Genomic DNA, 22,983 nt, shown 5'->3' with positions numbered 1-22,983 from the left:
TGGTTGAGCGCATTCCATGTGGAGAGGGTGTACACCTCTGTGAGCAGAGGAGCTGTTAAGAGCATTCTCTTATCAGCTGGAGATCAAGTTGCCCACCGTGGTAGGTGACACACATGAGCAAACAGGCCGCCTCATCCATCATGTGCACAGTAGCAACCTGTTCATTGCAGTTGACTGGAAAGGCCTCCTGAATGCTGCTGTTTGACAGCTCTGGGAGCAGGAAGAGCCCTCCCTTTTCACATGTGAATGACTCTTTGGCACATCTGAAGCATGACTTTACATTTTTGTGAAAAGTTCCCAGGCCTGTATGCCCAAACATCCAGTTTGCTTCAAGGATACAGGTAGAACTGCCTTTCATACCAATGCTGATAGTAACACCTGAGAATCAATTCAAGCTGATTCTGTCAGATTTGAAAACTAAAACAGTCTTGTAGATTGAGGACCAATGGAAAGGAATAGTCACAAAGTTAATTACATGGAAAATTATTCTCCATAAGAGAAGTAGGAAAAAAATGTATATTGGGTGTAGGAATGACCAAGTCACCAAATTTGAACAGGAATTGTTATTGGTTGAGCTGTTTATTTGTATATGTAAAAACACTGTTCTTTTCAGATCTTTGTCTGAATGAGATTCTCTACTTTTGCCTCTCTTAAATTTGATCAAATGAGCTTCCAGCTTAGGATCCTGTCATATCAATGTGCTACAGTGCTTCATAGCAATGAAAGGAAGTGCTTCCCTCCATTTATTTTGCATTTAGTTTTTCAAACTATTTGAGAGTTCACAAAAACATTTGACATCTGGTCCATTTCTTATCCCAGTCAGAAAGACTGAACTCAAATTCCAGCTTTGTCACTCTGTGAATCTCATTGGGCCCTAGTGTTCTCATCTACAAGTGGTCCCGTATTACTGACAAATAATTTGACGTAACAAACCTCCCAGAATGTAGTGGCTTAAAGCAACAAGCATTGATTTAGCTTGTGAATCAGTGTTTGGGTGGTTGTCTGAGCCAGACTGAGCCAAGCTGATTGTGGCATACTCTGGGAGCCAAAACCAGCCACAAGGTCAGTCCGGGTTTGATGGTGAACAAATGTACTCCATCGCTTCATTAGAGGAGGTGCAAAAACATGTGGTTACAGGAAGGGATAAGCTGTACAAGTACCTTGTATGTAGGAAGTACTTTTCCTTTCAAGAAATTCAGTACACAGAACAGGCATTATTAGCTCATACTCCATGTAGGGAGGATCAAGTCTGAGATTATCCATACCCTGGCTGGATTTGAAGAAACCCAGACTTCATCGGAGAACTTGTCGAAGGTCAATTTCACCTTAGAGGAATAAATGTGATGATATTGTGTCACCTGTGCACTCAGAAAACATTTGCTAAGTGCTGATTGTGTGTGCAGTACATCACTGGTGCCGTGAGTAATATAGAGATAAGTCCAGCTTCATCCTCCAGGTCAAGAAGCATTTGTTCTTACTGAAAAGGAAGGACACTCAAGCAATTGCAGGCCACCTTAAAAAGCATGAAGTATTTTAAGTGAAGAATAGATCCAATACTATGTAATTTCAGAAGAGGGAGAGATTAAACCGAGGCTCTGGGAAGGGATTCTGCGCCCACCTTATGCTCTGCTTAATGTTTCCCTCTATTTAATTGTAATTATTGATCTCCCCAGGCTATCAACAATGACATGGTGCAGGAAACCCAGTCCAGACAGATGAAGCAGTTGAAACTGGAGCAATTTGAGACAAATTAAGTGTTTGGAAATTGCCAACTATCTTGATTCTACATGCCCAGGCTAATATGGCTGGAGGAAAACCATCTTACTATCTTGTAGGATAATAGCAATCCTCCTAAATTTATGTCTCTGATTAAAGTAATTTTCACTAATCCCGGGGACCCTCAATCCCATTAACTTAAACACTTGATATCCAAGGACAGCCAGAAGGTACAAATTAGACTCTCAATAGATGGATTTTTTTTTTTTTCAGAAAAATAGTTCTTTTTTGGTTTTCCTTTTACTCCTTGCATTTTGGAACTTTGAAATGATTGAATTAACATGTGCTAGAAGAAATTAGAAAAAAACTAACCATCAAACTGGGTTAGGAGCCTGAACAGCAGTGTAGAGGAAAGCCTGAATGGAGGCAGGACTGGGTAAAGGGGTGGGAGGGTCATGGTTATGTTCTTCTGGCAGCTGATGACATGCCAGAGGACCTTCGGCAAGGTCTCTGCTCAAGCCTGGGTTTTTTCAAATCGAACCAGTGTGTGATTATCTCGGGCCTTGTTCCTGCCCCTGTGAAGTCATGAGCTAATAATGCCTGTTCTGTGTACTGACTTTCTTGAAAGGGAAAGTGCTACCAAAATACAAGGTACTTGTATGACTGGAAGGTGCTTGGAATCTTAATAGCTGTCTCACATGCATCCAAAGTGGGCTTCTCTTTAGAAATGCCTTAAGTGGCTGTGAATCGAGGCTGAAAAGAGGTTTGTTTCTCTCTCCTTCTGTGCTGTGAGTAGGATTATGGCATGTATTTAGAGTGTGCCCAGTATTTGCCTATTTAGTGAAAAGTCCCAGCTATCGAGATCTTGTGTAATGGAGATAATGGCTAAGGCAGCCCTGCATTGCTCCTTACAGAGTCATAACTTTCCATTCAGAATCTATGTGGTTAAATTAATGGCCAGCCAATTAAAGGAACCTTCAAGTTGGACATAAACATTGGGCTTTGAAAGATATTCTAAAGTTACAAATCTTTTCTTGGTTAATAGTCATTGATAAACTGAATAGTCTGCCAATTCCCTTTTTCCTAGATTCTTAAATTACATGAAACTTCTCAGTTCACTTAAGCATTTTGGTGTCTTTATTTTGCAGGCATATCACTATTTGAACTTTGCTACTCCAGTGGTGTGTAGAAGACCAATGCTAGTCTATAGATGATGTGAGAGTCACCCAGGGACACTCAACAGTTAGGAGATGGGGTATTTTTGTTTAGCAAGCTCCCCAGCCAGGTTTGGGAATTGCTACATTAAACACCCTTCAGGTTAAGTGCATGGTTAGTAAAAGAGCCTTTACTTGACAGTGGTAAGGGCTGCTTTGCTAACACTTACCATTGCTTGGGCACTAAACTCATGTACAAATATTATCTCAGTTATGCCTCTTAACAATTCTGCAAGGTCCTTACTATTATGACCATTTTATGAATGAAGAACTAAGGATTAGAGGTGTGAAGTAACTTGCCCAAGACCCAGGATTTGAATATGTCCAAGTCCAAAATGGACCCTCTTCATCTTTCTGCTGTACTACCTCCCTCCCTCATACTCCAGAATTTACTGGAAGTCAAGTAGGACACAAAGAATTCCTGAGACAGGGTCCTTGCTCTCAAGATATGTACTAGCTAATCAGAATGAAAGGGAGAAATATGACTCACCAATGGCCAAAAGAACATAAAGTTAATTCGAAAATTGTAAAGTAGAAAATTAGGGTAATTCCAGTTGTTTTTGCCTTTTCAATAATAAACTGAACATCACTTAGAAGATTTATTTTCCTGTTGAATTTCATGATTTTTCTTCTGTAATTTAAACTGAAGTGTTCTTCTGTTTAAGATTCCAGAATGAGAAGGATTTTATTGGTGTCAGCATTACATTTTTTCAAAGAGACAAAATCTGTGCATCAAAATACTCAAGAGGCAGAGGCAGGAGGAAAGTGAGTTTGAGACCAGCCTGGGCTACATAGTAAGACCCTGTCTCAAACAAAACAAAGCAAAAATTCTATTTTAGGGGCTGGAGGTATAGCTTAGTGGTAGAATGCTTGTCTACCTTGCTGTGGTACTTGGGTTGGGTCCTCAGCACCATTCCCCACCACACCCCCACCCAACAAAAGAATTCTGTTTTCTATATTGTGCTTCATCATTAGCCTCTGAACTAGCAGGCTGGAGCAGAAATCATTTAACATTTGCATTGTACCATGTTACATGGGCAATTACTATCTCTCTTTAGAAGCCAAGTGTAAATTATACAGGCAAAGGGGACTGAACATTTAGAATCTCTTAGACAACTACACTAGAACAACTCTCCATTCCCAGTGGATATTTACGTTGTTAGGGAGATAAAAGCAAAAAAAGACTCGGGCCTTGTTGAAAAATCAGTTTAGGAAGTAAATAGAGCTAGAGCAAGAGCTGAATCATTAAAACTGGAAGAGTCATTCCCTGTCTCTAATAGAAAACTTTTGAGTACCCTGTTCCGTAGACAAAGGCAGATATGTGATTAGTAATGAAAACTTCTTTCTAGGGTCCTTTATTTGTTTTAAATGGCCAGTGACTTTGAGTTGGCCAGAGAAGAGTATTAGGTAATAGACTTGGATTATAAAATGGATTATAGATATGAAATGAAAATAAATACAGGATGTACAAAGGGAAAAACACAATGACAAACATCATTAGATAACCAAAGATGACATAGAAGGATGAGTAAGGAGGAAGAATTAATAGGAGGCACTTTTGAGGGGAAGAGTGTGTAAGGAAAGTCAGTCAAGAATAAAAGTGAAGTTTGTTGATGTCATTAGAATCCGGAGGTGTCTGCAGCAGCCGAATGGACATGAAATGGACCTCAGCGGGGAGCTTGTCTTGTCCAGCTTGCACTGGAATGAACTAATTCTCTTATTACACTGTGCATCCACTGAGTACCTAGTGGCACCAGGTGAATGAGGCAGTGCTGACTTCAGGTCTGCTCCCTTGACCTTCTTCTTGGGGAAGGTCAAGGCTTAAGCCAATTTGAAATTTCTCTTAGAACTTTGTACTATCCCTAAAGAGATCTTGCCTGCTCAGTAACTAGTCAGAATGTTTCCTTTTGGTCTTCCAGGGGGAAAAAAAAGACCAAACTTCCCAAAGAACTACAAGCCCCTGGATTGGAAAAATTATTTTTTGCTTCAGTTCAGTAGAACCGTTACAGAGTTACGTGCCCTAATGTGCCATAGTTGTTTGATGCACAGGCCCCCTCTCCACCCAGAACAGACTTTCAAAGGAACATCCCCTTATTTTGGGGGTTTGTTCTCCCTCAAGTGGAGTGTCTCCTTCCTCAGCTCTGCCTCAGAACCCTCTCCCTGCCTCTGTTGCACCTATTATCATGTGTTCATTTTTAGTGACAAAAATTTCAAATATATCTCACTTGATTGGCTTATTATTGCTTCTTGCACACACTCCTTCCTTCCTGATTGCATTTTCTAAAGTTTTATCAAGGATTTATTTTAGTACAGCAGGATAAAGTTGGGAGAGGAAAATGATGGAGGGGTGAACTTGACTATGAGGTATTATAAGAAGTTTTGTAAATGTCACAATGTACCCCAGTACAACGATATTAAAAATAGTTATATTTTAAAGATAATAAATAAATAAAGTGGGGAAATGCAGGAAATGGAAGTAAAGAGTCTCCATTTCCATTAGAGTGAAATAAATAATTTAGCGCAGAAGCCTGTGAGTAGATTTGTAACAACTTTATTTGTAATAGTCAAAAAATGGAAATCACCAAATGTCAGAGGTGAGTGGCTAAACAAAGTATATAACATCACACCATGGAATATTACTCAGTAATAAAAAGAGATAAACTATTAACACATGGTGTCCTGGGTTTGAGCACAGCTGCTGCTGAGTGCACAGGTGCCTTATTATCTCTGCCTCAGGTTCTTCAGTTATAAATGGAGATGATATTGGTTGGGATCCAATATTCTAAGAGAATTTTTGAGATAATCCCTGAGCACAAGCAGAGCCCCTCAGACGTGGAGAAAATTTCTGCATGGTTCTTTCCTCTTTTTCTTTTTTCAAGGTTTTTGTTTTCCCCACTGTATATATGCATAATACTTCAAATTTTCATATATTTTGAATTTTTAATTAATGAAATTAATGGTTTTGGGCTGGGGAGCATGGCTCAAGTGGTAGAATACTTGCCTACCAAATGTGAGTCCCTGAGTTCAAACCCCAGTACAGCAAGAAAAAAAAAAAGGTTTTTTCACAAATGCAATAGCTGTGCTTCTTACAAAGTAATTACGTGTTTTGCCATGCACACAAAGCCCTTGATTTCACAGGTAGCATGGTTGAGTAGTGAGTAGGAATTTCAGGTTTCACGATTGTACCACTTTCTTTCTTTGACTATACTGATAATTTCATTTACACCAGAAATCCAGAACTGGGTCAGCAAGGATTCTGAAGTCCTTATGGACAATGAACACAGTATTTTCCACTCCTGACTTTCCTCTCTCCTCAGAAAGTATGCCGAGTCCCCAGAACGAAGAGGATCTCTCTTTCAGGACCCTAGATGTAGGAATTGTGAGTCTCGGGCTGGAGCCATGCCCAGGCTGACTGACTGTCCCTTCCCAGGCAAGCAGACTATTCCTGTTCCAGGATGGGTAAGATGTCTTACCTGGCTGTGAGCTTCTCTACTGAGGCACAAGGGAGAAAAAGGAAATGAAGCTAGAGTGGTGTCTGAAATAGTTCTGCATACCGTAGATCTTGAAGTCATTCCTGTCTACCCACACCCTCCCCAAAAGATAACAAGTAGAGCAAGAAAGTGAGCCCCTTTGGTATGCAGGACCCTGGCTGCTTGGAAATTCCTTGAGTGTCTCAACTCTGATGACACATATCACATCTTAGGAGCAAAGATAGAAGAAAATATAGCTTGGCAAGAAGTTGGCATGTCTTTATTTTTAAGCCATTTCTAGCTTAGAACCGATGTGATTTTGGCAAAGCAAGTTGATTATAGGCCTGCTTTCTTCATCTGTAAAAAGAGGGGATTGGCTCGCACAATTAAAAAAAAAGTCAAGCATTGGAAAGTTCTTACCACACTTGCATAAATTTTACAAATAAGAGTAGAGCAGATGCTGCTGAAGGAGGGCCTAATGCTTTGTTTTCTTGTCTTTTATACCATCAGATCTTGTTCTTGCTCCTACACTGATGCATACACAAAATGCTATGGAGTCAAAGAGTGTAAGCTGGTAGAGAAATCCCATGGACTCCTGGTAGAGTCCATGCAGGGATGATTGTAGGACTCAGTGACTCTGGTCAAGAATGGCTATGAGGTAGCCAGTTGTTTCTGTTGCGCCATCCTTCGTGGCCACTAGGCTGCCACTCATAACTCATGCTTCACTACTTCAGGAATGCAGGATGTGGTGTCTCTGGGCACTTCTTAGAAGAGCTTCTGCATCCTGTGAACGCTGGGCTCTCTACCTGCTGAGGGCTGAAATGAACCACTAATCTTTTTGAAACACAGACTTCATCTGTGAGGAGCATTCAAGGCTTTTCTCCCCCCACCCTGTCCTTGCAAATAACACTCCCACTGTTCAGGCTTAAATACTAAAACCTTATGGTTTGCAGAATCAGTGCCAAAAAGTCAATCATCAGAGAAAGTGCAAAGATAATAGGTCCTACTGATCAAATCTGAAGAATAGCTTTTGAGGTTTGCTCTCCTACAGAGGTTGAGAAAGATAAGGGTTGAAGTTTTCTAAAACATACTTGATTTGCTTAAATTGATTAAAACCACATATAAACACTTAAGTTCCTTAGAGAATTGGTGACCAATTCAGGAAAACCTCACAAAATGAAAACAGTGGCTTCGATCACTGCAGCATGTGAAATACAGTCTTTTTAAAAGCGTGGCAAATGCAAGATTTCCAACACAGACAGTGACATAGCAGCTAACTAAATTTGTCCACACGGAGGGTGGCTACTCTCTGCCTTACTGGATGGAGAAGATGGCACAGAACATCCCAAGTCGCCACTCCAAGCCAGACACTGTGCAGGATCCTTTTAGTACATTAGCAAATTTAATCATTGCCGCAGTTGTTCGGGTTGACTTGTATTGTCTGCATTTTACAGATGAGAAAGTGGAAGTCAAAAGATGTCAAATAACTTGTTTATCATTGCAAGGTTTATAAATGGCGGAAAGTGGCCCTTTAATTCAGGTGTTCACTTCCCAGTGCTATATTCTGTATCCTAAATGTCGCGTATTAACAGTGATTTACACAGAGAGAGGCTGCGCCTTGGAAATGGCTCATCCTTTTTAATGGTGAAGGGACTGGGAAAGGAGCTGACTCCATCAGTCGACTCCTCCAGGGTCAGGATTGGTAGCCATGTCTCTGTCTAAAACTGCTGTGAGCACAGACTGGATGGAGCTCAAGTTGAGATGTGCTTAGTTTTTCTCATTTAAAGTTTAGTCTTAGTTTCAGGGAAAGAATTTTGCAACAGGAAATTTCTAATATTAGTATTTTCCCATAAAATAGTCAGCCTTCTTTTTTTTTTAAAAAATGTGGACTCAGAAAATGGCATTTTTACCAAGTGAGGTGGTAGCGGTAGTAGGATTGACATCTGAGATCTGCTGGGCAAAAGTGTAAGACCATATCAGAAAAACGAACTGAAAGCAAACGGACTAGGGTGTGTAACTCCAAGAGGTAAAGCACTTGCCTAATAAGCATGAGGCCCAGAGTTCAATCTCCAGTTCCACCAAAAAATAAAGAAAAAAAAGAAATTTAAAAATATTTTATCTGTATTACCATCTTTATCTGAGAAGCTGAACATGTGGTTATTTGAAGGAATGAATCTTGAGGCCGAGAACAAAATTCCTTAGACTCAGTGCAATCAATTAATGAGCTCACATATTGAAATTATCTTTGCTGTTGCACAAGAACTGAGTGGAAATTAGTATCGAGGGACACACGTGGAGCAGTTTCACTGTTAGCAGTGCCAAGAATCTATTCATATGTCATCGGTCCCAAATTATATTCAATCAGCAATTCAAACTCATGTTGGGGAAACCAAGTGACATAGAGCTAACTTTCTATGAAGTTAATACTGTAAAGTGAAACCTATATTTCTGGCAATTTAGCTGTGAGCTGTGGTAAGATGAAGCCATGAAAATACTGAATATAAATGCTGCTGAGCTCTTTCTTAATCCCACCACTTCTCTAGCCTTTGCCTCCTGGCCTGAAACGCCACCTGGGCTACCACACTTCTGCTCCCAGCTCCCTAAAGTCTGATATTGGAGCCACAGTAGGGCACCATACTGCAAACAAAGGCTGTCTGTCACCATGGAAGGAGCCAGAGTGGGTGGCAGCAAGATGGGGGTCTAATGAGTGATATGTGGCCGACCCCAAAGTGTCAACCGTGAGTACTTCCTGGTGCAATCACTTGCTCCAAATACCTGACTCTAGGACAGGGACCTGATAGGAGTACTGCCTCTTACTGTGGTTTTGTATTAAGTACTTTTTCTACCTTTTTGTTTATTTCATATTTTGGAATTTTATATGCCATACTGTGCATCTGACTTCATGGCTCCTCCAAGGAATCTGTGCAGGTTTTGGTTCAGGACAAGACAAGACTGGGTGTGGGAGGGGTTGTGTCATTTATCTGCTTTCCTTCCTACCTGTTTCCAGAACAGGGAAGCAAATACACCAAGGAGGTGTGCAGAAACCCGACAACCCTTTTGTCTTTGCCACATGTGGCAAGTAGATAGACTGGAGGTGGCCCTTGTGAGGTCTCAGTAGGTAAACATTTGTCCCTAAAGCTCAGTCAGTGACAAGGAGGTGTGGCGTCCATGGCCATTTGGCAGACAGTCACCATCAGTAAATAAGGAAATGTACAAAGCGTGTTTATCTCTGTGAAAAGGTGAAGCCAGGGGTAAGGTGGGGAAAAAGTTTGGTTTCCCAGCCTTGAGTAGCAGGCAGCACGGGCCCCTGGGATGTGTGTGGGTAGCAGAATCAGGCAGACCTGGACTTGAATTCTAATTCTTCCACTTATTAAAGTTCAACTTGGGTTCCAACTCAGACCTGTTTTTAGTGGCTACTTAGAATACGCTGTGTATTCTGTACAGCAGATGCCAGACTAAACAACGGATTAGCAAGCTCTGCACTGGATGGCAGGGGTGTCGTGAGGGGGTAAATTGTGTGCACCATATAGCTTCTGACCCTGAAACCTCTAAAATTCTGTCCACGTTATCATTCTGTGATATGGGGAGTGTGAGTGTGTGTGGACAGAGCCTAAGGGAAGGTTAGTGTAAGATTTCAAAAACATGTCAAAAACAACCACAAAACATCATTTGTATATTAGTCTATTATTTAAAAATTTAAATCTTCATAGTGCATTATATCTTTAGATTGTCGATTTGCATGTTTGCTTTAAATTGTGGTGGTTTGAAAATTACCATTTAATGTCTTGACCTGAAGTGCCAATACAGAGAAATTAATTTCTCGAGTCATAAAACTGCTATCAATTTTGCAAACACAGCAGATGAAAGCAACGTTGTTCATATTTTCCATGGGAAGACTATTGAATATTTTAATCCAAGGCTAGTCTCCTAATAAGAAACGGAAGAGTTTGTCTGCTAATGTGTGGTCATTTCTGTCAATATGTTTTTCCATTAGCTTAAGATTTTTAATTTCAACTTTCAAGCCAATTTTTATGTAAAGTTTTCCCATCTGGCCTCTTGTTTATTTGGGGGGTCCTCTAAGACACAGGCAGCTCTGCTTGGCCAGCAGCAGCCAGCCATTCCAGTTTTATGAACGTGGACTGTCTTGGTCTCTCTCTCTGGAGGCGGGTTCTTTAGTTCTTTAACAGCCTGGTAAGTTTCTGTATTTAATATTGCCCTTGTCTTACCCCCCTTTTCTTTCTCTTTCCAGAAACAGAGTTATCAGTCACTGCTGAGTTGGTGCCTACCTCATCATGGAACATTTCAAGCGATCTTGACAAAGGTACATGGGACACACAGGGGAGGCGAGAAGAGAGGACTCACTCAGCTGCATTTTAAATCTTGGCATGATCATCTTTGAAATCAATTGCTTATCAGATCACAAGGAGGTGGTGGCCAAAATAAATTCCCAGCCTACTTGTGATCATTTAACATTTAATTCCTTGGAATTCTATTATTTCTAGAGAGGATTTCTTCTTTTTTTTTTGTATGTTTTTTCTTCCTTTCCTTTCCCTCTTCCTCTAAAATGTTCCACATGGTAAAAATGCTTCAAGATGTGAAATAGGGTTGTTTCTGACCTTCCTGACACTACATAGTGGATCTTATTTAGGGGATTTGATTCAGCCTGGGCCAGGATTGATCAGGGCTATTTGTAGGTGACCTTTTGAGATGAGCATTTGATGTAGGGTATTTGAATGTTGGTAATTGCCTGTGTGTGCAGATGGCAGTTGCTACATGCACGTGGGGAATAGGTTCCTGCTATGGAGTTGTTCCTTAGCATTAATTAATCCTCACCATATGCTAAACTTCGGTTACTCTATAAAGGTCCCATGACCTGGGCACATCCAAAACCCCTGCAGTCTGGATCAAGCTTCTTTTCCAGCCTTGGTTGTTTTTTTTTTTTTTCAGTCACCTTTATGTCCCTTTCTCTATCTCTAGCCAAATTTCTCTTTCTTCTTTGTATATCCTGTTCTTTCCATATGGGTTGCCTGTCTGCCAATACCCATCCTCCATCTTCTGCAAGGCCACAATTAATTACTCCTTTGAAACTCAGCATAAATTCTATACTGTCCTCAGGCTTGTCTCTTCCCTCAGTAGGAAGTGGCCATTCCTTTTCTAGTGCTCCTGTAGTCCTTTCCTATGTGCTTCTCTTAGCATCTTCTGTTTTATACCATGGTAATTAAAATACCTGTCTACCTCTCCCTTAAGCTTAGAAATTCCTTGTAAGTCTCTCTCTCTCTCTCTCTCTCTCTCTCTCTCTCTCTCTCTCTCTCTTTCTCTTTCTCTCTCTGTCTCCCTCTTTCCCTCCCTCTCTCTTGTCTCCATGACAAAATCTAGCCCAGACTCTTTTCATAATAAATTCTCAATGAAGTTGTGTAGAATGATGTGTACTTATGTGTACAAATAACTCACCTTCAACAAACTTATTGAGTTTCTACTTTAGTTCAAGCATGATTCTAAGTGCTGGAATTACAATGGTAAAAGGAAGTTAAAAGTCACTGTCAAAGTTACCTTTCTTAATTGGCTGTCTTTTTATTGCTAACATTTTCATGGGAGTTTCCTGTCTGCAGAGAGATTATTGTATAAAACAGCAGTGGATGCAATCATTTTGCTGGTTACACTTTATTAGGCATTTTAGGATGTCTGGATAGGCAGAGATATCTTTCATCTTAAATAAAAGAGTATTTATCATCAGTCTTTCTGTTGTCATATTAAATCTGGACATTCTGCTGCTAATAGAGGATTAATTAAGGAATAAAGCAGGGATTGTGTGCTATTCCTCCCCACCTCAGGCTCCTGAGCTCAATGCTGAGGAGGCAGTGGATTACTAAGAAGTTTTTATGGGAATTTTTTAAAGAAGAGGAAGTAAAGGTCAGTAAATGTTAACTTAATGCCTGTTCTGTGCCAGGTACCATACCAGGTACTTTCAATATGTGAACTTCTTCTGCAAGCTCTTTAGGAACCAGTAGAGCAATTAGGTCATGACACACTTCATGTTAGTGACCAGGCTCCAAAGAGGTATAGAACACAGCACTGGTATGTGCCCAGAAAGGCAATAAAGGCTGGGTGTGGTGACTCGTGCCTGTAATCCCAGCTACTCAGGAGGTAGAGATCACTGGAAGGAGAGGGTCATGGTTCAAGACCAGCCTGGGCAAAAATTAGTTAAGACCCCCATCTCAATTGATATGCCAATGTAGTGGTGCACAGCTGTGGTCCCCACTATGCTGGAGGCTATAGACAGGAGGATTGTGTTTGGAGGCTGGCCCTGGGTGAAAACATGAGATTCTATCAGAAAAAGTAACTAAAACCCCAAACCAGCCAGAGGTGTAGCTCAAGTGGTAGAGTGACTGCCTAGCAAGCATATGACCCTGAGTTCAAACCCCAGTATCACAAACAAGAGAGAGAGAACAGATGGAAGGGGAGAGGGAGGGAGGAAAGAAAGAGAAAGAGAAAGGAAGGAAGGAAGGAAGGAAGGAAGGAAGGAAGGAAGGAAAGTTAAGTGACAAAGCTGCTGGTGGAGCAGTCAGTCTGCTAAACTTGGAATTTCTTCCACACTGGTGCTGTAATTATCAGCTGTTGTCTTTTAAGAAGGAAATAGTGTCAGTAGTAGTGAGCCTGCTGGTCAGAGGGCAGGATAGGGCAGCTCCATGCTCCTCTTTTGGTTCAGAGCAGCCTTCCAAAGAGCATGGTGGCTTTCAAGGGATTCTTATACCTTCTTTTCTGAATGATAATTGAACTCTGGTCTTTAATTCCCATTTAGAAACAGGGAGAAAGCTGCCTAATTCATTTATTCATTCATTGATTAAATTTTTATTGATTCCTTCTCTGGTCTGTGTATTATTTTCAAGGGTAGGATTTATAAAATTAGTCAGAAAAAGGTTTCTGTCCTGCACAAACTCAGAACCTCATTGGGAAGACTGATATCTAAATGGGAAATCAAGGCCTCTGGTCACTTTGATGGACTGAGCTCTCAAAGGTCATTTCCCCTAATTACAGAGAGATGTGGTGGAAATAATCAAAATCCGTGGTCTGGCCAGATCACAAAAGAGAAATCTCCAGGCTCTACAGATGAGGAGCAAGCTCGATGCTCCAGCAGTGCTTAGTAAGGATGAATAAAGTCAAAGATCCCATGAAAATAGGGATGAATGCTGTGAGGGCCTGGAATGTCTGTCCCACTGGGATTTGAGTTAAGGACACAGCAAACAAACTCCCTGGACTAGACTGTGAGTGAGAATGACTGACTTCAGTTATGAAATAAGGAGAAATCTTCTGAGAATGGTGGTGTCACGGAAATCTACCCATCACCCTGGGCCACTGGGATTGAGCTACAGAGCATGGGTCTGGGATTGGGATTCTTCTCATGTGCCACACAAGCCACAAAACAAGAAGATAACACAACAACTTGGTGTAGAATTGGTTAAACTGATACCCTGACAGTCAAAAACCCAAAACCAGTTCATAAAAATTTCTCAACATCTCAGTGTAAGAGTCTTCCACCAAAACCAAAATTTTAAAAATCAAGCTACCAACAATGGAAAACTCCTGCTGATGTTGAGTTTCTTTCTTCTTCTTTTTTTTTTTTAATATGCTACATGCAGTGGAAAGGGAGAAGCCAACATCAGCAACAGTCAGCAGACAAAACACATGGGTGAATTCCTACAATAAGAACTAAGGACAGTATACACATTTGCGAGTATGTGTGTTTAAAATGCTTCGTGGTGGAAGAGGAAATGAAAGCCACAGGGCAAGTACAGGATAATATCACAGAAAAGCAGATAGACTTCAGAAGAACTGAGGAATCTAGAATTGGAAAACAGAGTTAGGGAAATGAAAAATTCATCCTGTGAGTACACAGGATGAACTCAGCTGAGGAGAGAAACAGCAAACTGGAAGATGGATTTGAGATAATTCAATGGTTTAGAGAACAGACCCAAACCCAGGTGACTGACAAGGTTTGAATCCTGACTTTAGTACTTGTTTGCTATGTGACTTTTGGCAAGTTACTCAACCTATTTGTGCTTTGTTCTCATGTGTAAGATGGGATGGTAAAAGTCCCTACCTCATTGGTTTGTGAAAATTCATCTAGCTATTATATCTGATAAGCTAGTTGGAGAGGAAGATGTGACAGGGTTTTTTTTAATTTTTTGTTTCCCCTTCCCTGTGGTACTAGGGCTTGAACTCAGGACCTTCACCTTGAGCTGCTCCACTAGCCCTTTTTTGTGATGGGTATCAACCATCCCTTTGGTCTCTGTCTCCTGAGTAGCTAGGATTACAGGCATGAGCCACCAGCACCGGGCCTTGACAGGTGTTTTTGACGAATGTGGGCTTGATAGTGAAAAATTGTGAGTGCTTAGGCAGTTTGGTAGGGAAGCATATTTTTGGATTGGGGCAGAGATTTCAGATCCTGTTTCATCATCCCATGTAGCTGCCCTCTGTGGCCTTCCACACATGAGTGTTCACTGTTCGAGGTTCCCATGTCCTTACCCTGTCCTCTCCTCTCACCGCACCCCTAGTGCTTGTCTTCATACTGCACTGTGTCAACAACCTGCCTCTAATTCCATAAACGCATAGCTTTCCATTGGCTATCCCTTTATTCGTGCAGTTTCCTCTGACTGAATTGTCCTTACCATTGTTCTGCATTTGACTAACTCCTTCCTTACTTAAATGTTTCCTTAGTTCCCCTGCTACCCTCTCCCTCAGTGTCCCTAATGGACATACCACTGACTAAAACAGTGTTCTGGCTTGGTGGTCCACCTTGAGAGAGAAACAGAAAATTAACCAATCCTTCCATCCACCCCATTGACCACAGTGCCCTGAAAAATAATGGGTACCATGTTATCCCACATCTACCTTTATAAGAATCCTTGATGTGCTGCATGGAAATTACCTGTTCTGTGCCTGCCCTTTCAAAGTCATGGTGTCTTTTATCTATTATCATCTTCTTACTGCCTAACATAGTATGTGATAGGAAATGTGGTGGTAAAACATTCAGGCTCAAATCCCAGCTGAACTGACCCAAAGCTACCATGTGTGACTGTCTACTGGGTATAAGGCACTTTCATTTGAATTCATACCACCCTGTGTTCATAGGAAGCAGTGAAGTGCACTGCCTGGCTGGGATGCTTTAATGCCTTCCTGCTCACCTGCTGCTGTTCTACTGATCCACCCCACCTGGCCTCCCCAGCCTCACTCAGCTCCTGGTTTTCTGTTCAGTCAGAGGCATTAAACAGTACCTGCTTATCCATTCCAACAGGAAATAAGATGTAAGAGAGACAAGGCCCATGGGGAAGAGCCCCTGAAAGCTACTATTGATGAGTCATCTGGGCAATTTCTGAAACAAATACTTCGGAGCCAAGTACCACCTAAAGGAAATTGATCTTTAGGGGCCAGGCCTCAGCCTCACCACAGCGGGGACGGGGGTTGGTGAAATTCGGGTCCCTTTCCCTTCTTCCATACTCAGTCACAGGGGATCTCTAAGGTTCCCTGTAGAAGCCAAATGTTTCTTTTGGAAAAAGGACTCGAAATTGCACCCACAGATAGCAAAAGGGAGCCTACTATTTGAAAAAAAATACAGAGACCTACTTCCAGCTGCAAATAGCTCTCTGTGCTGTTAGATTTTGGAGTATGTTTGTCCTTTTTAAGATTTTTATTTTATTTTATTATGTTTTTAATGGAGACCTGACTTCCTTTACTAGCTTGGAGTTTTATGCCTCAAAGGGAGGTTTACAGTGTGGCCCTTATATGAACATTGGCTCAGCAATTACTTTGACTCGGAGCTTACTTTTGTATCTGTTGCCTTATTTGCATCTATTGTCTAAGGTTAGTTTCCTGGTTAAAAAGCATGTCTTTGGGCCACCAGTCTGTGTCATGAGAGGATAGCTGCTTGCACGGCTACACTATGGAGATACATCTTTGATTTGGCCCCTGAACCCACAGCTTCCCTCAAGGTGCCACCATCAGGGCCACAACTGGGCTCTCTAGTTCAACAGTTGTTTTCTCCTGTTCTACCCTATTGCTTGATTAGTCTTGGCACAGCAATAGTTTATTTCCCTGGTGTTAGCTAGTCTATAGCTTGCAGCTTGGTTCTTAACTAGTGTAATGGAGTAGCTGAGCCTCTGTTGTGCTCCTAGTGGGTCTATTTACAGCAGTGGAGGTGGGTGAAGGTGCACGGTGGGAATAGCCTTGGTACTTGGCACTGAGCATCCTCCCTGAGCTAAGGTCTCTGAGAGCTTATTCAGCCTTGGGTTCCATCTTCAAAACTGTTTGCTGGTTGGAAGAATTATTCATTGAATTCCTGGGGTAGCCGTGTGGTATGTAAGACTCTCCCCTCCCCAGAGTTGAGCAGTTTTGGCCTGAAGCAAGATCTAATGGTTTACACAGAGGGCAGCAATGGAATCGTGGAACAACCTTGGGGTAGTAGTTGGGTACCATGTACACAGAGCTCTATCTCTTCAATTTCACTTTGCCATATCTCCTGTGCTGACTTTGCACTAGTCACACCAGCTTCCTTAGGTCCCTCCAGCAAGTCAAGCTCCTTCCCGGCCAAGGCCAGCTTGCATCGCTCTTGCCCCTAACCCAGAGTTCTTTCCCTTGCTCCCTTTCTGACCATCCAGATTTACTCCCGTTTCCTTTTTCCTTTATAACATTTTTTTTCAAGGAAATGCGACCTGGAAGCAGTGAGATACCTTGACAGGAAAGTAGGGAACTGGATATAGGATTATATTTTCCAGGGAGTTTCCTGCCAGCTCTGCTATATCTCCTTTCTCTTTCACTTAAAACAAGCTCTTGGTCCTTATGCCTGGAGCCCGTTGTACAAGCATGTGGTATGAGACTTCTTACCCTTTTTTCCTTGCTGGCAGCTCTCTCCTACATTCTTGTTGAAGCTTCTGCTTGACCAGCCTATTTATCTTTGGGAAATGAATCTCCAAGATAAGGGCTATGGAATTTTATCATAAAATAGAAGGAAAAGGACCCTATAGTCCATCTTGATTCCTTAAAGCCTGCTCACAGGGGACAGGTTGCTGTCTGTCACCATGGCTTGTCATTCCAGCTGCAGCTCTTGGCATCTAATCCCTCATCGTTCCTCACCTTCCTGTCTGCTACTGTCAGTGGATATTCACCTGACAGAAATGATGCCCAGATGTAGGGTGTTTGGTAAATGGCCACCTCGGTTGTGTGAGGAGCACAGGCCCTGGCTTCTTCCTCTCAGCAACCTCTGCCCGAGTCAGACAGAAGCAATTGAGCAAGCTTGAACATGTTCACACTCCTATTTTTGCCATTTAGAGTTGGGATAAATATTTGTTCACTACCTATCATTTCTCTGATATTCTTTATTTCTTTGGTACCATTTTCATTAGGAAGTAATTGTGTTCATTTCTACTAAACACTGATGGGTATCTGCAATATGGGATGTCCTCAATTTAACTATGGAAATTAAGAAGATTCTAAAATGAGCTTCCATTTCTCTGAGAATATTTTTACTTTTCATTTACACTTTCCCCTTGCTCTTCAGGAATCCCAAACCCTAGGAAACCAAGGCCCACCAGTATTTTCCCTTTCTCAAAACATGAAGTGTAGTTTTTGTATTCTTAGCCCTCTAAACCTGTCAGATGGGCTGTTCAGCCTCTTACCTGTCCAGCTGAGCTAGAAAAATTGGCCTTAATCACTGGTCTCTATCCTTCATCTTGCTCTCCGCTATTTTCAGTCCCCTTACTTCCTGGGCTCATTGTCTACTTCACTCCTTGAACTCTTCAGGTACTGACTGTTCTCTCGCTTCATCAACTACAAAGCCTTTGCCATACAGTGCCCCTGAAGCAAAAGCAGCAGAACTCCCATGGGAACCAGATGCTCACAGTGCTTCCTCCTCTCTCCCCTGCCCTCCTTCATGTGACCAAAGATGTCCGAGTCACAGTCACTACTGCACATTTTTGCAAGTATGGCACACGGTGAAGCTAGTTCAGACTTTCTTTGTGCTGCTAATAGATGTCAAGAAACTTTTGCCTTCTCTTCTCTCACATTTCTATGGAAGGCTTTCTGCTACCATCTGGCTTCTCTCCTCATTCCTTTCCCATACTTCCTTATAGAAGGATGAGTTCAATGTGACGTGAACCTGTGGGAAGGTCCTGTGGGCTGTGATATCTTGCAGAGATAGTTTTCTGTACAGAGGAGCATTGCATTCTTCTCTCAATTATGTGAGATGTCCCCTGCAAGTGGAATTTCTATATTTTTGAGTGGGAGATTTGATTCACTATGGATAGTAGAGAAGATATTAGATGCCCATTTGAGCACAAATTAAATTGTATTCCTTGATGCAGTTTTTATCAGTAACGGTAGTAATATTTTGCTCTCCCTTTGTTTCACTTGTATCTCATATTTCAATAGGTTCCAAACTGAGGATGGGGGAAAGAGGATGTGATTTGATTATCTAAAAGCCCCCAAGCAGTGACTGACCAAAAACTTCCTCCTGACTGTAACTTGGTCTATGGAGGAAGGTTTCACCCTCATCTTTATGTGTGTCATCACCCCAAGTCACACCTGCAGCTTCAAGCAATAGTAGTGATTCATTCATCCATGTGGTTTTTCCTCCCCATTACTACATGTTACTCATGGACTGAGATTAATGATGAAGTCATAGTGAACTGAAAACAAAGGATGTGGAGGAATTGTCTCATGGATGCAAAGACCATCAAGGAATGGAGCAAAAGCAGCTGAGCAACCTGTGCCTTCTGCCCACAGCTATCATATCCAAATTTACTTTCTCTAACCATATTATTAACTGTAGGTTACATTTTTGAGGAAATGTCTTGTTATGTAGGCTTGGATGGCCTTGAACTCACCATTTAGCTCACGTTGGCTTGGAACCTGGTGATTCTCCTGCCTCAGTCTCCTGAGTTCTGAGATTATAGTATATGTCACTGAATCCAGCAGAAGTTTACATTTTTATACTTGTGACTTTTTAGAATAATTTATACAGTGCTGGAGATGCAGCTCAGTAGCAGAGTGCTTACCTAGCATGAGCCACAGCCTTCAGTTCAACCCAGCACAAAAAAAAAGAAAATTCATGTAAAAAACAAATACTTCATATTCACCAGTGGAGACCTGATATCATCTAAGCCAAGAGAAAAATTTCCTAAAGCCTCCTAGAACAAAAGAGCCTCGACAGTATTAATAATAGTGTGAACTTGGTCCCCAAATCCCAAACTGTGTTTATGTAGACATGGTCATAGATAAGTCTCCTTTTATCTTAAATGTTTCCATGAGCTTTTATTTTCCTTTTTCAGAGAATGTCTGCTCATTGCCACAGCAGTGCTCCAACAGAATGTCTTGGCAACACTCCCTACTGGGTTCAGCAACTCCTTCTGCAGCTGGGATTTCTTAAAAGAAGTGAGCAGCATTTGCCCGGCAGTGGTCCAGCAACAAAACAAGCAAAGCTTCCATGGGAATCAGATCTTTGCAGAGCATTCCCCCTCTCGCCCCTGCCCTTCCTTCATGTAACCAAGGAGGTCAGAGCCACTCATGCACATTTTGGCAATTACAGTGCTCACAGTGGAGCTTATATACAGATACAATCCTAAACACTAGGCCCTGCCACACATCACAGGGAACTCCTTAATTACACTGATTGTGGGATGAATAACCTGAATGTGTCAAGTTCAAGGAGTTGTGACAGGTCAAGACTGTATCTCCTGTAGCAGACACTTGTCACCCAGTGGGCATGTGTGTGTGTGTGTGTGTGTGTGTGTCTGTGTGTGTGTTTGGTGAGGAGTACAAGGCTCAGCTAAAGAAATTCCCCAAAGCCAACAAGAGTGTCGAGTGAATAAACATAAACATAAGCATGTAGCTTTTTCTTAACTATAGCTGACAAAGTAAAGCAAAATCCAGCAACAATAGCAGTATACACATACACACAAATCCCCAAATATTCAATTTTTCATGGTTCTGCAGTGATTCATGGAAATTATCCAGAGACAAGGGGAATCCAAGGTAAAAATCACAAGCAGCGACTTCAAATGCAGCAGTCTTGTCTGGCTAATCCAACTTGAACAAAGCCACTGTAAGAGGTCAGCCTCCATGTCTGGAAAATACTTTGATACTTACAAAAATGGGACCATGCAAATATACCTTTGACTAAAATTCAGCCTTACACTCCAAGTTGTTTCCACAATCTAATAACCTTCAAGCGAAAGAACGGCACAAGTTTTATTGGGCCGCTACAACTTTAAGTGAATACATATGAGAACCTAGAGGTGAAAACACGTGCGAGAAATATTCAAGTGCTCAGAAGACCCTTGCTGAAGCCTTAAAGACAGGCTGTGGGCTTTCGATTAAAAAATAACAATCTTGTATTAATAAAATTTTATGTGATCTTAAAAACTTTCTTGCTGTTGACTCATTTCTGCAAACATCTGCCTTCATTTGGAGGAACTGGTAATATTCCGGCTACCAGTGCAGGCCAATGAGTGACACACACTTCCACCTTTTGATGAGGAAGTTTTAAAACCCACATTAGGCAAAAGGGTGTTTCTCAGAAGAAAACCAAGCAGTTAGCTTTGACAAAGGGCTATTTGAATCACCCCAGAGCAGTACAGATGCTGGACAGAGAGAGATGGAGAATGGTTCTAAACCAGATCCACTTGGTGGCTTCCTCTCCTTGCAACATTGCTGCAAAAAGAGGAAATGGGGAAACCCAGGCTGAATAACTGTCTTCAGCCAAAGCTGTTAGGAAACTCTCTCAATAACCTATGATATCACCTATGATGACACAGATGTGTCATCTTCCTTATAGAACTTTGTTCCAAAAGCAAGATTTATAGAGTTTTTTCATGCAGACTATTAATACTAAAATACAAGCCAATGACTTAGGTAAAAAAATGCAACATCTCAGGCAAAGTCCTTCCAGGAATTAAAATTTTGGCATTAACTCCACCAACTAACCAAATAAACAGTACGACACAGTAAGCTTTAGCTCAGATGGAGACTCAAAGTTTGGACCAAAATGTAGGAGCTTCATGGTTTCAATTTATCTCTGTCAGAGATCTCCCTGAGTTTGTTTCGTTCTTCTCAGCCTTAGAATCCTGACCTATTTAAAAAAGGGCACTGGGGTTGAGAATACTTGCAAAGTTTCCAGATATCTGTGTCTGATGCCCCATGAACACATGAAATTAATGTATTTACTCTGCTTATTTTAAAATACAGAAATGTATCTTTATTTTTAAGCAAATGGAAATATATCTATACTAATAATGTATCCATAATAACAATGCACAACTGAGGCGGTGCCTCTCAAACACAGGAAAGTTTAGAAAATTTAGCCACCAAAGACCTCATGGATTTGTCCAGTTTCTATCGACTCTGCTGCTTGTGTGCCTGGAGTGGCACAGAATCGGCCATTGAAAGAGCAGCAAATGCTTGAATAAGGGCTGACATCTTGACCCTCTTCTTCTGCTTCTTTGAGCCTCCATTGGTGGGCTGCGATTTGGGTCCTATGTAGGGTGGGGGAACGGGATGGGTGTTGGAGGAAGGGGTGGTGGTGGTGGTGGTGGTGGTGGAGGTGGTGGTGGAGGTGGTGCTGGCCACGCTCTTTACCCCCAAACCACTCATAGGCTTTGAGGAAGGTAGACTGGCTGGACCAGTGGTGGTGAGTGCGGCTGCACTAGTGATCATGGGGGGACCGGTAACTAAAGCACTTGTCTGCATTAAACAGTGGGCTGGCATGTGTAGGAAATTACGGGGTATAATGAGGCCACTTTGGGGCTTGATGGGCGGGACAGTAGTTTTGGTCCTGGAGGGGATGGTGTGGTGAGAAGAGGCTGGGAATGTGCCCACATGTGTGGAAAGAGAGGGGTTGTTTCCCTGGCTTTTCATGGAAATGGCAGAGGTCAGGCCAGGGCCAGTAGGGGAGGAATGGTTGGTAGGCATGCTGCCAAGGGCCTTTGGGTTTTGAGTGGGGGCAGGCCAGAGGACACCTTGTAGTTTGGATGAAACTGCAGGTTGAAGGGGTGGAGCGGGTGATGTATCCATAGGTACAACCGAGGAGGAAGTAGGTGCCTGCCCCACAGAAGCTGTTGGAAATATGGGGGGGCCTTGTAGATTGACTGAAACTGCAGGTTGAAGGGGTGGAGCGGGTGATGTATCCATAGGTACAACCGAGGAGGAAGTAGGTGCCTGCCCCACAGAAGCTGTTGGAAATATGGGGGGGCCTTGTAGATTGACTGAAACTGCAGGTTGAAGGGGTGGAGGGGATGATGTATCCATAGGTACAACCGAGGAGGAAGTAGGTGCCTGCCCCACAGAAGCTGTTGGAAATATGGGGGGGCCTTGTAGATTGACTGAAACTGCAGGTTGAAGGGGTGGAGGGGATGATGTATCCATAGGTACAACTGGGGAGTAAGTAGGTGCCCTCCCCACAGAAGCTGCTGAAGATGTTCCTGCAAAGGTCACTGAATGTGAAGAACTAAGGACAGCTGGAAGGCCAGTTGTCTTCGGAGGTGCGGGAGCTACAGTAGTAACCACACCAACCACCACTGGAAAGGATGGTGGGGCCT

General features: G+C 42.2%; 1 long non-coding RNA gene and 1 pseudogene across 2 annotated transcripts in view; both read left to right on the top strand.

The window, feature by feature from the left end:
- The window catches only part of LOC141414841 (uncharacterized), a 137,673-nt gene extending 116,468 nt beyond the window's left edge, over positions 1 to 21,205 (top strand). For both annotated transcript variants that reach the window (XR_012439820.1, XR_012439870.1), the window contains exons 2-3: positions 10,650 to 10,721; positions 19,720 to 21,205. This is a non-coding gene — a long non-coding RNA (uncharacterized lncRNA). The remainder of the gene's footprint in view (positions 1 to 10,649; positions 10,722 to 19,719) is intronic.
- Positions 1 to 22,983, top strand: part of LOC109679001 (deuterosome assembly protein 1-like) — a 569,124-nt pseudogene that overhangs the window by 216,630 nt on the left and 329,511 nt on the right.

This window comes from Castor canadensis, chromosome 1 (genome assembly GCF_047511655.1).
Source record: "Castor canadensis chromosome 1, mCasCan1.hap1v2, whole genome shotgun sequence".
NCBI lineage: Eukaryota > Metazoa > Chordata > Mammalia > Rodentia > Castoridae > Castor > Castor canadensis.
The sequence above is the reverse complement of the archived record's forward strand: the minus strand, read 5'-3'. Positions and strand labels throughout refer to the sequence as shown.